At 37.8% G+C, this 13,402-nt stretch overlaps 1 protein-coding gene and 1 pseudogene across 3 annotated transcripts in view; one reads left to right on the top strand and one right to left on the bottom strand.

Moving 5' to 3' along the window:
* Grm7 (glutamate metabotropic receptor 7) overlaps positions 1-13,402 on the top strand; it is an 890,093-nt gene that overhangs the window by 473,586 nt on the left and 403,105 nt on the right.
* LOC120102505 (cyclin-dependent kinases regulatory subunit 2-like) lies at positions 11,074-11,396 on the bottom strand (annotated as a pseudogene).

Genomic DNA, 13,402 nt, shown 5'->3' on the forward strand with positions numbered 1-13,402 from the left:
ATGGCCTCTATGAACACTGTACTCTCATGCACACACACACACACACACACACATGCACACACGCACACAAGCACACACACAGAGAGAAAGAGAGAGAGAGAAAAAGACATGAGAGAAGAGAGACTAACACAGAGAGATACACACAAACACAGACAACTCCCCTCACACACACCCATGACTAATGAACCAAAGCTTTAAATTTAATCACCTTGTCTCCAGAACCACATTTTTAATCATCTTATTGTTTAATAGAGTAGACTCTTAGTCCACCTGTGCTATGAAGGAATGGCCATTCAGAACCTGCCCCACCTGGGGATTCAACCCATATATATATATATATATATATATCCACCAAAACTAGACAGTATTGATGATGCCAAGAAGTGCATGCTGACAGGAACCTGATATAGCCATGTCATGAGAGGCTCAGCCTGAACATAGCAAATATAGAGGCGAATACTAGTAGCAAACCATTGAACTGAGAATAGGTTCCATATTGGAAGAGTTAGAGAAAGGATTGAAGGAGCTGAAGGAGTTTGCAACCCCATAAGAGCAACAATACCAACCAACCAGAGCTCCCAGGGACTAAACCACTACCCAAAGACTACACATGGACAGATCTATGACTCCAGCTGCATATGTAGCAGAAAATGGCCTTGTTTGGCACCAATGATGGGAGAATCCCTTGTTCTTGCCAAGGTTGGCCCCCACAGTGTAGGGAAATGTCAGGGCAGGGTGGTGGGAAGGGAGTGCGGTTGGGGAGGGGGAACACCCTTATACAAGAAGGGAACTGAGATAGGATAGGGGGTTATGGATGGGAAGCCAGGAAAGGGAACAACATTTGAACTGCAAATAAAGAATATCCAATTAAAAAAAGATATAAAGATAGAGGATCAAGAGTCCTTGGACTACATGGTACAATCTTTTCAAAAGAGCGACAGAAATAGGAGGAGAAAGAGAAAGAAAGGAAAATGTTAATATGTATCTTGCCCAATTGTTTCTGAAACCCATCCACTTAAGAAGTAGAAAATTCTCCCTGTGTTAACTACAGTTTTCCTCAGGTCCACTATTTGGTACCACTTAACTCACTAATCACCACAGTAAGAAAGTGTTTTTTCTGATTCCTTGAATTTTCTGGAATTCATATTTGGAATAAGAAAAAAATAATACTTCACACAACCCATCTCTATTGTGTCTATATTTAGTATAGACACAAAAATATGACTTCTTCCTTATTGCCACTAGAAAGCCACAGAAAAATATTTCTGCACTAAAATTTTGAAAGAGGAGTCTTCCTGGTTCTGTTTCCCCCAGCTTGTTCAATGCACTCAACAGATAGCATAAAAAGAAAGGAAGAAAAGAAAATACAGGATTTAGTCACTCTATATGAAACTGTTCAGAACTGTTGATCCTTGTATGACTTCTCATAGCAAATTAAATGCCGTTTTGTATTGTTTCAAGGTTTACCAATCTCCCTTAGGTGTGTGAACTGCTTTCCCAGGACATCATGCCTTGTGTTGCTTCCTGAAAGGACTTAGCTGACGATATTCTTGAGTTTTCTGAGTTATAGTATCTAAGTCCTGCAACCAACAGCAGTGAATAATTATGTGCTCTTTTCCTTTAGCTTTTTTTATTTCTTTTTAGTAGAATTTGAAATACACCAAACTAGCATGGGTTGATGCTCTTGTGAGATACAGGCTTTCCCTGATGTTCTCCTATTTCAAAACACCTCACCAAAGACCCACAGTCACTTCAGCTGTGGTATGTGAATGAAATCATAGGATATTTCATTTTGTCAAGAGGATATAGTATAAAGCAATAGAGAGCAATATAAAATTCAAGAGGCATTTAACATCTGTATGAGTTCAGAACAATGTCCTATCACTGAAGAAAAATAACATCATTTATTCCTTTATAAATTGTTTCCTTGGCAATATACCATACAAAATAATTCATTTCATTTTAGCATTATATATACATATATTTCAGATTTTACATTTTTAAATTTTATGTTATATGTATCAGTGTTCTGTCTGCATGTGTGCATGTGCTCCATGTGCATGCTTGGTGCTGTTGGAGGTCTAAAAAGGGCTTCATACGCTTTGGAATTGGAGATAGAGATGGTTGTAAGATATCATAAGACCTATGACAACCAAACTCAGGTCCTCTGCAAAAACAACAAGAACTTATAACCACTCCAGCACACACGTTTGTAATGCACTTTGATCCTACCCATTACCATTACCTTTTCTTGTTTCCTGCTCACTTTTGTCTTTTCTTTCCCCAATAAGTTTCCCTTCTTCCTTAGTCATCTTTATTTTCATTGTAGGCAACCGAATGAGTACAGTTAGAGTTGATGAGAAAAGCACAGGTAGAACATTATTTAGAGGATTATAAGAAATTTAAAGTGAATATACCACTGAAGACGTTTCTTTGGTTCTCCTAGCACCTCTTTAAGATTCCAGTATATCTTTCTGTTTATCACAAAACGACCAATACCTGCAACAAGTGATTTCAATATTCTCTAAGAAGCCAAAATTTACTCAAAGTCCAGAGCTCATAAAATTTCTCTCTTCTATTTTTTAACATTTTTATTGGATATTTTATTTATTTACATGGCAAATTTTATCCCCTTTTAAGGTTTCCCCTCCAGAAATCCCCTGTCCCATAATCCTGCCCCTGCTTCTATGATGGTGCTCTCCCACCCACCCACCCACTCCAGACTCCCTGCCCTGGCATTCCCCTACACTGAGGCATTGAACCTTTACAGACCAAGGGCCTCTCCTCCCATTGATGCCTGATAACACCATTCTCTGCTACAGATGCTGCTGGAGCCATGGTTCTGTCCATGTGAACTCTTTGATTGGTTTAGTCCCTGAAATCTCTAGGTGGTGGGTATGGTTGGTTGATATTGCTGTTCTTCCTATAGGATTGCAAACCCCTTCAGCTCCTTCAGTCCGTTCTCTAACTCTTCCATTGTGGACCATGTTCTCAGTCCAGTGGTTGGCTGGGAGCATCCACCTCTATATTTGTCAGGCTGTGGCACAACCTCTGAGGAGACAGCTAAATCAGGCTCCTGTCAGCAAGCACTTCTTGGCATCCAATGTACTGTCTAGGTTTGTTATCTGTATATGAGATGGATTCTCCAGGTGGGGCAGTCTCTGGATGGCCTTTGCTTCAGTCTCTGCTCCATACTTTGTCTCCATATTTCCTCCCTTGAGCATTTTGTTCCCCCTTATAAGAAGGTCTGAAGCATCCACACTTTGGCCTTCCTTCTTAAGCTTCATGTAGTCTGTGAAATGTATTTTCCATATTATAAGCTTTGGGGCTAATATTCACTTATGAGTGAGTGAATACCATGTGTGTTCTTCTATGACTGGGTTAGTTCACTCAGGATGATATTTTCTAATCCCATCCATTTGCCTAAGAATTTCATGTAGTCCTTGTTTTTAATAGCTGAGTAGTATTCCATTGTGTAGATGTACCACATTTCCTGTATCCATTCTGTTGAGGGAATCTGGGTTCTTTCCAGCTTCTGGCTATTATAAATAAGGCTGCAATGAACATAGTGGAGCACGTGTCCTTGTTATATGTTGGAGCATCTTTTGGGTATACTTCTTTATAGTCTTATTGCACGTGGCATCATTAGAGAAAGGCAATGTTTCTTCCTCCCAGTTGTCACTGGCGATCAGAGTAGGCTTAAGGCAGTCACAAAATGATCATGCTAAAGCCATTTCCCTAGCCACAGGCTCTGTACTCTCAGAAATTTACTGAGTATCTTATTCTTCAAGAAAAAAGAAGACACACTGAGTCAATTCGCTTAACCTCGCAACATCACAAAATATGATATCCATGTTCTTAGAACCCTATATTTGAATAAATCAATTTGAGCAAGTATCCATATGACTAGGATACCCTCTGCCTTTCTATACATGTTTACATTATAGGAAATTTAATCCTGCCTCCTCCACGCTCCCACCCCGGCCCCTCCATCCCGCTTCTTCCCATGATTATTTTGTTTTCCTTGCTTAGCTTTCTATCACATTTTTAATTGGGTTATTTAAGTTTATTGAGTCTAACTTCTTGAGTTCTTTATATATTTTGGATATTAACCCTGTATCAGATGTAGGGCTAGTGAAGATCTTTGCCCAATCTGTAGGTTGCCATTTTGTCCTATTGAGAGTGTCAATTGCCTTACAAAAGCTTTTCAGTTTTATTAGGTCCTGTTTGTCAATTGTTGATCTTAGAACCTGAGCCATTGGTGTTTTGTTCAGGAAATTTTTCCCCTGTGACAATGTGTTGGAGGCTGTTTCCCACTTTCTCTTCTATTAGACTCAGTGTATCTGATATTGTGGGTCGGTCCTTGATCCACTTGTACTTGAGCTTTGTACAAGGACATAAGAATGGATCAATTTTCACTCTTCCACAAGGAGACTGCCAGTTATACCAAGACTATTAGTTGAAGATGCTTTCCTTTTCCCACTGTATAGTGTTGACTTCTTTCTCACTTATCAAGTGTCTATAGATGTGAGGGTTTATATGGGCTGATCCTTGGCCCCTGGAACATATGTAACAGAGGACTACCTTGTGTAACCTCAGTGAGAGATTATGCACCTAATTCCTTTAGAGATTTGATATGGTAGGGGGTTGTGGGGGTGAGTGAGTGCACCCTATCAGAGGTAAAGGGGGGGAGGAGGGATGAAGAAACTCTTGGATGGAGAACCTGGAAGGGGAGGAGCATTGGAATGTAAATTGTATTATTGGAATATAAATAAATAAGACAATTAAAAAAGATATTCAAGTCAGACAGCATTCATTTTTAAATTTAATTTTATTATTTTTTCAGTTATTTACATCCTCTTACTGCTCTCCTCCTGGTCACCCCCTCCAACAATCCTTCCCCCACTTCCACCTCCCTTCTCCTTTGAGTGAGTAGGGCCTCCCAGTTTATCCTCCTACACTAGCACTTCAAGTCTAGCCTCTTTCTTTCCTTCTTTACTCTCTCAGTCTTTCCCTTCTTTTCCCCCCTCTCATCAGAGCCTCCATTTTGAAGACCACATTTCTTCATTCATTTTGATTGGCCATGTCCATCTAATGTTTAATTCCTTTTCTAGTTTTTCTGACATTGTGTTTATCCTGTGTATCTTGTATCAATCCCAGCGTCTGTTCCTAGCATTCCCTTTAGATAATTTCTGTTATTAGTTAGAACACACAGGGACTGGGGTCAAGATCTCCCAGTATGTAAACAAACTATCTTATCTTACGCACTTGTGGTACTTTCTTATCTGTCTTCTAACTTAAGATTATGTTTGATATTTCAAATAGAAAATTCAAGTCTACAAGGAATAAATTCATGCTTTTGGTGTCTGCCTTTAATTTTTGAATATCTGTTATAGGTTTTGAGGATTTCCTATACACATATGATGTGATTTGATCAAGTCAAACCTCATTGGCTCCGAATTAATTCCCTATGCCCCTTATTATTTGCCCTTATTTTGTGTTTTCTTTCTTAAACCCATTGAGTGATTATTATTATATTCTTGAGTGTATGAGCATCTAGAGGACCATAGGTAATCACTTAGACACCAAATCCTTAAATAAAACTGGATGTCTCTAGCATCCAACAACTGTGAACTTTACTCATCTTGAAATGAGACCTGGGTACCACCTCCACTCTACATGCTGAGATTTTTATTGAGTTACTCTTATATAGCTCTTGCACACCAAAGTTTTTACACATAGTAAGCAAATGATTCATCCCTAATCTACAATTCCTAACTTTATATTAAATTTTTAAAATAGTCCTATGGGCAAGTGAGAAGGCTCAGCGGGCAAAAATATTGCTGTATAATCTCAGTTACCTGACTTTGATTCTAAATAACAATGTAAGGTAGATGGAGATAACTGACTCCATAAAATAGAAACAGTATCATTGCTTTACATGAGGATGTTGCTGAAAAAATGGTGAAACTCTAAGGCAAAGAAGAAAGCTGTGAAGATCAGTTTAAACCTTTTAATGCATACCACAGCACGTTCTCATCTAGAGATATATTCTAGTTGTGGGTGGCTATTCTAGTTTGTCAACTTGACTACATCTGACTTTAACTTAAACTCAAATGATTGGATACAGCTGTGACAGATGTTATCTTAACTAAATAATCGAAAATAAGAAGACCTACATTTTTTAAAGAAGTCATTAACCTTTTTATTGAATATTTTTATTTACATTTCAAATGTTATCACCTTTCCTAGTTTCCCATCCAGAAACTCCCTATTCCATCTCCTCTCCCCCTTCTTTTATGAAGGTTTCCCCCACCCACCCACTGCCTCCCACCTCCCTTCCATGACATTCCCTTACACTGGAAGGTTGAGCCTTGGCAGGATGAAGGGCTTCTCCTCTCATTGAGGTTCAACAAGACCATCCTCTGCTACATATGTAGCTGGAGCCATGGGTTTGTCCATGTGTAATCTTTGGATGGTGGTTTAGTCCCTGGGAGCTCTGGTTGGTTGGTATTGTTGTTCTTATAGAGTTTCAAGCCCCTTCAGCTCCTTCAATCCTTTCTCTAACTCCTCCAATAGGGACCCTGTTCTCAGGTAAATGGTTTACTGTGAACATCTACCTCTATATTTGTCATGCCCAATTTACTTAAGACCAAAGCATATGTAATGATGTAAGAAAGAACAATAAAGTTATATATTTAATTTCATATATCATTGAAAATAAAAATATAACTCTGATAGTCCTAGCTTCTATCCCCATGCTTCTTTACACGTTCATGACATTACCACTTGAGAAGGACTCTACAGTCATTAATTGTCAACCTCTTTGGGAAATGAGTTAATGATGTGTTTGGTTGATTGATTGGTTTTTGGCTTTTGTTTTCTTTAGCTATCTTTGCCTGCCAAGTGTGTTCTTATCCCAATCTTTGTTTTCCCAAGTTAGTGTGTGTTGTTGAGGAAGGACCTGTCACTTCAAATAGGAATGCTATTGCTTGGCTATGGAGCAATATAAGATCATATAATTTTAATCTCTTTTCCAGTATTTAAATCACATTATGTGAAATTTAACTTTAAAATTCTTTGAAATATTTAAATTATAGTTTCTATAAATCATGGGGCCATGAGTGCTGTGTTATGTCACCTGAATATTACATTGTTTCCTGATCTAATGCTTAGAGTTTTATGATATCATGTAATCTTACCAGTTAATACATCTGGAGATGAACACATAACATATAGGGCCCTATGAACCATTCATCACTTAAACTAACACCACAAAGGGTCATGTACAGAATGTATCAATCTCTATTCAATAAAAAAAAGTCGGGGTTGGGGATTTGGCTCAGTGGCAGAACGCTTGCCTAGGAAGTGCAAGGCCCTGGGTTCGGTCCCCAGCTCCGAAAAAAAGAACCAAAAAAAAAAAAAAAAAAGTCATGGTAGACTTTGAGAAATCCAGAAACTTAAAACTTCCTCTTTATCTATGCTGCGAGCTTTTTGTTTTTTATAACTACTTTAGGTTTGTATGTCATAGTATCAATGCTTAAATGTATCTTTTCTCTGCATAAAATTAAGAAGTGTATTATTTATTTTCTTAAATATCCATACCCTCTTCAGCTTCTTCCAACTTTTCCATAATTCAACCAGAGTGATCACCAGTGTGACCATTGGTTGGGTGTATATATCTGCATCTGACTCTTTCAGCTGCTTGTTGGGTCTTTTGGAGGACAGTCATGATAGGTCCCTTTATGTGAAAACTCCATTGCCTCAGTAATGGTGTCAGGTCTTGGGGCCACCCCTTGAGCTGGATCTCTCTTTGGGCCTGTCACTGGAACTTCTTTTCCTTAGGCTTTTCTCCATTTTTGTCCCTGCAGTTTTTTCAAACTGGAAGAATTATGGGTCAGAGTTTTTGACTATGGGTTGGCAACCCATCCCTCATTTGATTCCCTGTCTTTCTGCTGGAGGTGAACTCTACAAGTTCCCTGTCCCTACTATAGGGCATTTCATCTAAGGTCCCTCCCTTTGAGTCCTGGGATTCTCTCACTTACCAAGCCTTTGGTACATTATGGAGGGTCGGAATATTTTTAAGAATAATTTCTCCAAGTAACCAATAATAATATATGATAATGACCATGACTAAAGTTCTTCTAGAGAACCCTATCAAACTAGTTTTTTTTAAGTTTGTCAGTGAAGTAACGTGTCAATGGTTTTAATAAACCTTAAGTATCTTCCATAAAGCTAAATGATCATCACATGTTTTCTTATCCTTCATTATCTGTGAGTAAACATAATGCATCATGATTTAATTGTGTGTGATTCATTCAGTTCAATTTTTATTCAATAATATAACAGCATGTATTTGTTCTTTTACTCATTGTAAGGAAAGCATTTTTTAATCCCTCATTATTTTGCCTTTTGAATACATACATGAGAACAGTTTAGTGTAATTCCCACAAAATAAGTCATATAGCCCAAGGTAACTGACAAAACCTAATTGATTGTCAGCACATTGTACAAGAATGGCTGCCCTGGACCCAGACCTTCAGTACTCCTTGGCCATGATACCTGGTTCTTCTCAGACAAGGGAACTACTCATTTCCCAACACGGTGGTTATCTCCTTCTCTTCCTCCCTTGGTCCCTTGTCTGGAATCCTAAAAGGCCTGCCTCTTTTTCCCTGCACAGCTATTAGCAACTTTATTTACCAATCAAAACCAACTCAGGGCAGGGACGCTCAGCATCTTAGTGGGATTCTCTTGAAATTTTGGAGATCCAATTAACATATTACAAGTGTTAGATAAAACTACAATAGGCCCATTTGCTGATTGTTAGTACCATTTTCTGGTTCTCCTTCCTACTCAGAAAGTCCTTGCTTTAGCATATTTACTGAATGGACATGGTATCAAACTGTCCTCTAAATATGTGTCTCTCTATCCATAAGTTATATAGCACTTAGAAACCCACTAGTCATAGGCAAGGGAATAGAATTTGTGGAGTGCTCAAGTTCTAATGGAGCATCTGCATCATATCATCTCACTTAAGACCAATGACCAAGAGGAGCAGAAATTTTGTAAGATCTACTGATCAAGGAAGACCAGAGTGAAACAATATTTTTGGAGATGATATAAACAGTGACTCATAATTTCAAAGAAGCTACCATTGTCTGTACAAAACTTGCTGGTGAACAAGCCAATCGATATTCCAGCATAGAGAGAATAAGGACTCCAAAGCTCGCAATTACAGCTGAAGTGATATGACAGTTGATGATTCTGGGGAATAGAAATTCAGTCTTCATTAAAGTATGGACCACAAATGAGCTTAATTGGCTATTAAATTAAAAAGTAAAACAAACAGAAACACAAACCCAGGAGGGTATACTGGATGGTTTTGTATCAAATGGACAGAAGCTAGAGTTATCAGAGAGGAAGGGCTTTGGGTGAGGAAATGCCTCCATGAGGTCCAGCCATAAGGCATTTTCTCAATTAAGGATCATTAAGGGAGGACACAGCCCACTGAAGGTGGTCCCTTCTCTGGACTGGTGGTTTGGGGTTCTATAAAAACCAGGGTGAGTAAGCCAGGCAATAAGCCATTTAGCAGCACTCCTCCATGGCTTCTGCATCAGTTCCTGCTACCAGTTTACTGTTTGAGTTCTTGTCCTGAGTTCCTTTAATGATGAACAGCACTGTGGAAGTATAAGCTGAGTAAATCCTTTCCTCCCTCACTTGATTTTTTGGTCATGGAGTGAAATGCGGAGTGGAAAAGTACAGGTTAAATCTAAAACATTTCGCAGGGTAATTAATGTGATCACAGCATATTTTGTACATGTACAAAATTCTCAGAGAATTAACTGAAATATTACAGTAACACAGTAAATAATGTTTCTCTATCCACCCTAAACTTCATCAGTCATCAAGATGCTGTTTTCTATATAGGTTGTATATCATATACTATATTATTAATGCCATTTGAAATATAAAACTCTCTGATGCTACTTTCTGTTATTTTTTGTGTTATATTTTTTAATGAGAAGTGAAGTTATTCTATTTGTAGAAATGGAAGGAACTCATATTGAAGTTATTCTGTTTCCACTGGACAAAGAGTCTCCTCTGTCTCCCTTAAGAAGATTTTTACAGTTAATCACTATAGATCGATGTAGCTCGTTTGGAGAGAGTATTACCTTCACTGTTTCTGCCTTAGGCTATGTTGAAGTCTGTCATCAGCTTTTGTGTATATTTTTGAGACTCAGACTACACCCACTGGCAGGAATTCCTTGAAGATACCACAGACTTGATTGCAGACTGTTACCCTAAAACAGATCACTTTTTTTAATTGAGTTTATAAAAATTTTGTAATTACATATCAATGTCAACTATTCAATGTGTACATTATGTCTGAAAATACATCCACTCTTTAATTTCCACTGTTTTATTCCTATAAATGCTAATGATCTGAGACTTCAGTCATTTGAGGTTTCTGGTAAACACGTTTACCTGAATGTTGGTGACTGATAATTGATCAGTGGTTAGTGAAGGTATAAGGCCCTACTTCCTTTGTTCTGATCTAAACAGTGTTCATGAATCTTCACTCTGAGTAGATTCCATCTCAAAAAGTAATATTGCTTATGGATAACAAACAATTATTCACCTGTTAATATTTTACTATGAGATTTCAAAAATGTAAATACTTCTCCAAGCTTCCCATTTCAACCAAGTCACCATACTGTTTTTATACACTCAACTGCTTTTTCCAATGAGGTAATGAACCCTTCAAGTCACCCATGATTGGTGGAGACAGCCACTTCCTCACTATGGATGATATAGATTTTGAAAACTGCTTCCTGTGAAATATGCATGTTCTATATGGCTTCTATCTATGTTATTGGTTTCTTTTTTTTAATGCAATATACAAACTTTATTTAACAAAACAGGTAAAGTAAAAGAGGCATTTATATTAAGAAAAAACTACAAAAAATTATCTTTAACAACTTAAAATAACCCTACTTGCAGTTGTATTTAACTGAGCTCTGTTGCTGTGAAGAATACAGCTCATGCACAGGTATGGATAAAAGATGTGTACATTTTTGAAGTATTCACTGAATACTACCTTATATACACATATACATTAAATTTGAAAAAGATTATTAGATGATCCCAGCTGTATTTCATTTTTGTTGTTCTTTTGGAAGAGGCTGTCTAAAGAGAAGAATATGTGGTTCTGGCTCATGGATCATGTAATGAACCCATCCTAGATTCTTTTGAACACCAAGTCTTCTCCATTCCTCTTCGGACATCAGATGAGTTTTGGGTACTTGTTTAGAAAGTTCTCTGGGTAACATGACATGCCAGTACTCGTAGTGCTTGTTGAAGTACTTGTCTGAGTAGTAGATCTGCTTGTGGACCATCCTGCCAGAGCATGAAGGAAAAAACCGGGGCAAGGAAACGGGGCACAAGGAGCTCCACGTCCGCCTAAGGCCTGGGTTTGAGTTGTTACTGGTTTCTAATGAGTCTCACCACTATTGGTAAAGACACCAAGCCATTTCACCAATTGACAATGGACTTCAGTTTTTCAATGCACCAGCTCTGTGTTAACTACTGACAAGAGAACTAGTATGTTTTTCTTTAAAGATAAGCCATGTATTGACATTTCCTTGATAGCCATGAACACTCACAATAGCATTAGTTTCCAGGACAAAAATATCTTCTATGTGTTTGAATTTTGCCCTATGTTTTAGAGATTTCAGTTCCTTATTTCAACTACTGTTTTCAAACAGCCCACACTTGTTAAATGCCTATTGTTTCGACTTGAATGGCAGTGTTGTTTAATGAAGTCTTAAACTTTAAAGGCAATCCCAGGTTCTTTCAAACATTTTATTTTTTCTGCAGCTTCCTCATCTCTCCCAGGTTAAAATAAATTAAAAGTTAGTTGCTCTGGTTTGGGCTGCCAGATAGTTTTGGGACAAATTTGTTCTATGCCATAAGAGTTTCTTCCCGGGGTTGGGGATTTAGCTCAGTGGTAGAGCGCTTGCCTAGTAAACGCAAGGCCCTGGGTTTGGTCCCCAGCTCCGAAAAAAAAAAAAAAAAAAGAGTTTCTTCCCATGATCTGAAAGGGGACTTCAATCTTTCAAGTCATCATGTGCGTTTTAGTGCACTTCTAGTGCCTTTTGGTATCATTTTTAAATGTTATTTTTAATTGAACATAGATTCTTTTCTCATATAGTACATTACAACAACAGTTTGCTTCCCCTCTACTCCTCCTGGGTACCCCTGTACCTCCATTCTCCCACGGTTTACTCGCAATCTCTTCCTTCCTCAGAAAAGATCCAGCCTTGAAGAGATGATGGCCAAACAAGACAAAACAATATAGAGTAAGGCTAGGTGAAAGCTATCATATCTGGGCAAGGCAAGGCAATGCAACAGGAGAAAATGAATTCAACTGCAGACAAAAGTTGGAGAAATGCCCACTCCTACTATTATGGATCTCACAAATGAACAAGCTTACAAACATAACATACAGCAGAGGAGTTGGTGCATGCCCTGTATTTTCTTCTTCAGTTTCTGTGAGTCATAAATAGGTGATAGAGTGGGTCACGTGCTCCTGGTGTCCTCAATCCCCTCTGACTCTTACAATTTTTTGTCCCCCTCTTCCAGAGGGAATTCCTGATCTCTGAGGAGAGGAATGCAAGAAAGACCTCTACTTGAAATTTTTATCTTACAGTCCTTCATATTACTGAAATTAAAAAACAATGGTTCTAGTCAATGATTCTTTTTCAACATCTTTATAATTCTTGTTAAATAGTGACATTAATTAGTGTATAAAGGTTGTGAAAATGGTGTTTTCTCATTGATTTCTAAAGTTAAGCCTATGTAGATGTTATTAAAAACACTCTTTCTTTAATATAACCATAGTCACAAATAATCTATACAATAGCCCTAAATCTTTCTCTGCCATGGAATATTCTTATATCATTTTGGGTAAATCATTAAAGCATTAGTTTCTTCTATACAGGGAATGAACAGAAGATTGAGGGAGATAGAATTCTGCATTATACTAGCTACAATATATGTGTAACACATAGAAGAATCCTTCTCACCTCATAGTAGATTTTCATTTAAAAGTACTGTATTATCAAAAGACAACGGTAACAGATTTGCATGCAATCAAAATAAATTTAGTTAGGACTTTATCTGATGCATTAGAATGTCTGATTATATTATGCTATTAAATAATGGGGCAGAGGAACATCATAAAGGGACACTAAAAACTTCCAGAGAACAAAGAGTACATTGCCCCTACTTATTCAGTATAGTACTCGAAATCCTAGCCAGAGCAATCAGACAACAAAAGGAGGTCAAAGGGAAACAAATTGGAAAGGAAGAAGTCAATATATCACTATATGCAGAAGATCTG

This window comes from Rattus norvegicus, chromosome 4 (genome assembly GCF_021556685.1).
Source record: "Rattus norvegicus strain SHRSP/BbbUtx chromosome 4, alternate assembly SHRSP_T2T, whole genome shotgun sequence".
In the NCBI taxonomy this organism is placed as follows: domain Eukaryota; kingdom Metazoa; phylum Chordata; class Mammalia; order Rodentia; family Muridae; genus Rattus; species Rattus norvegicus.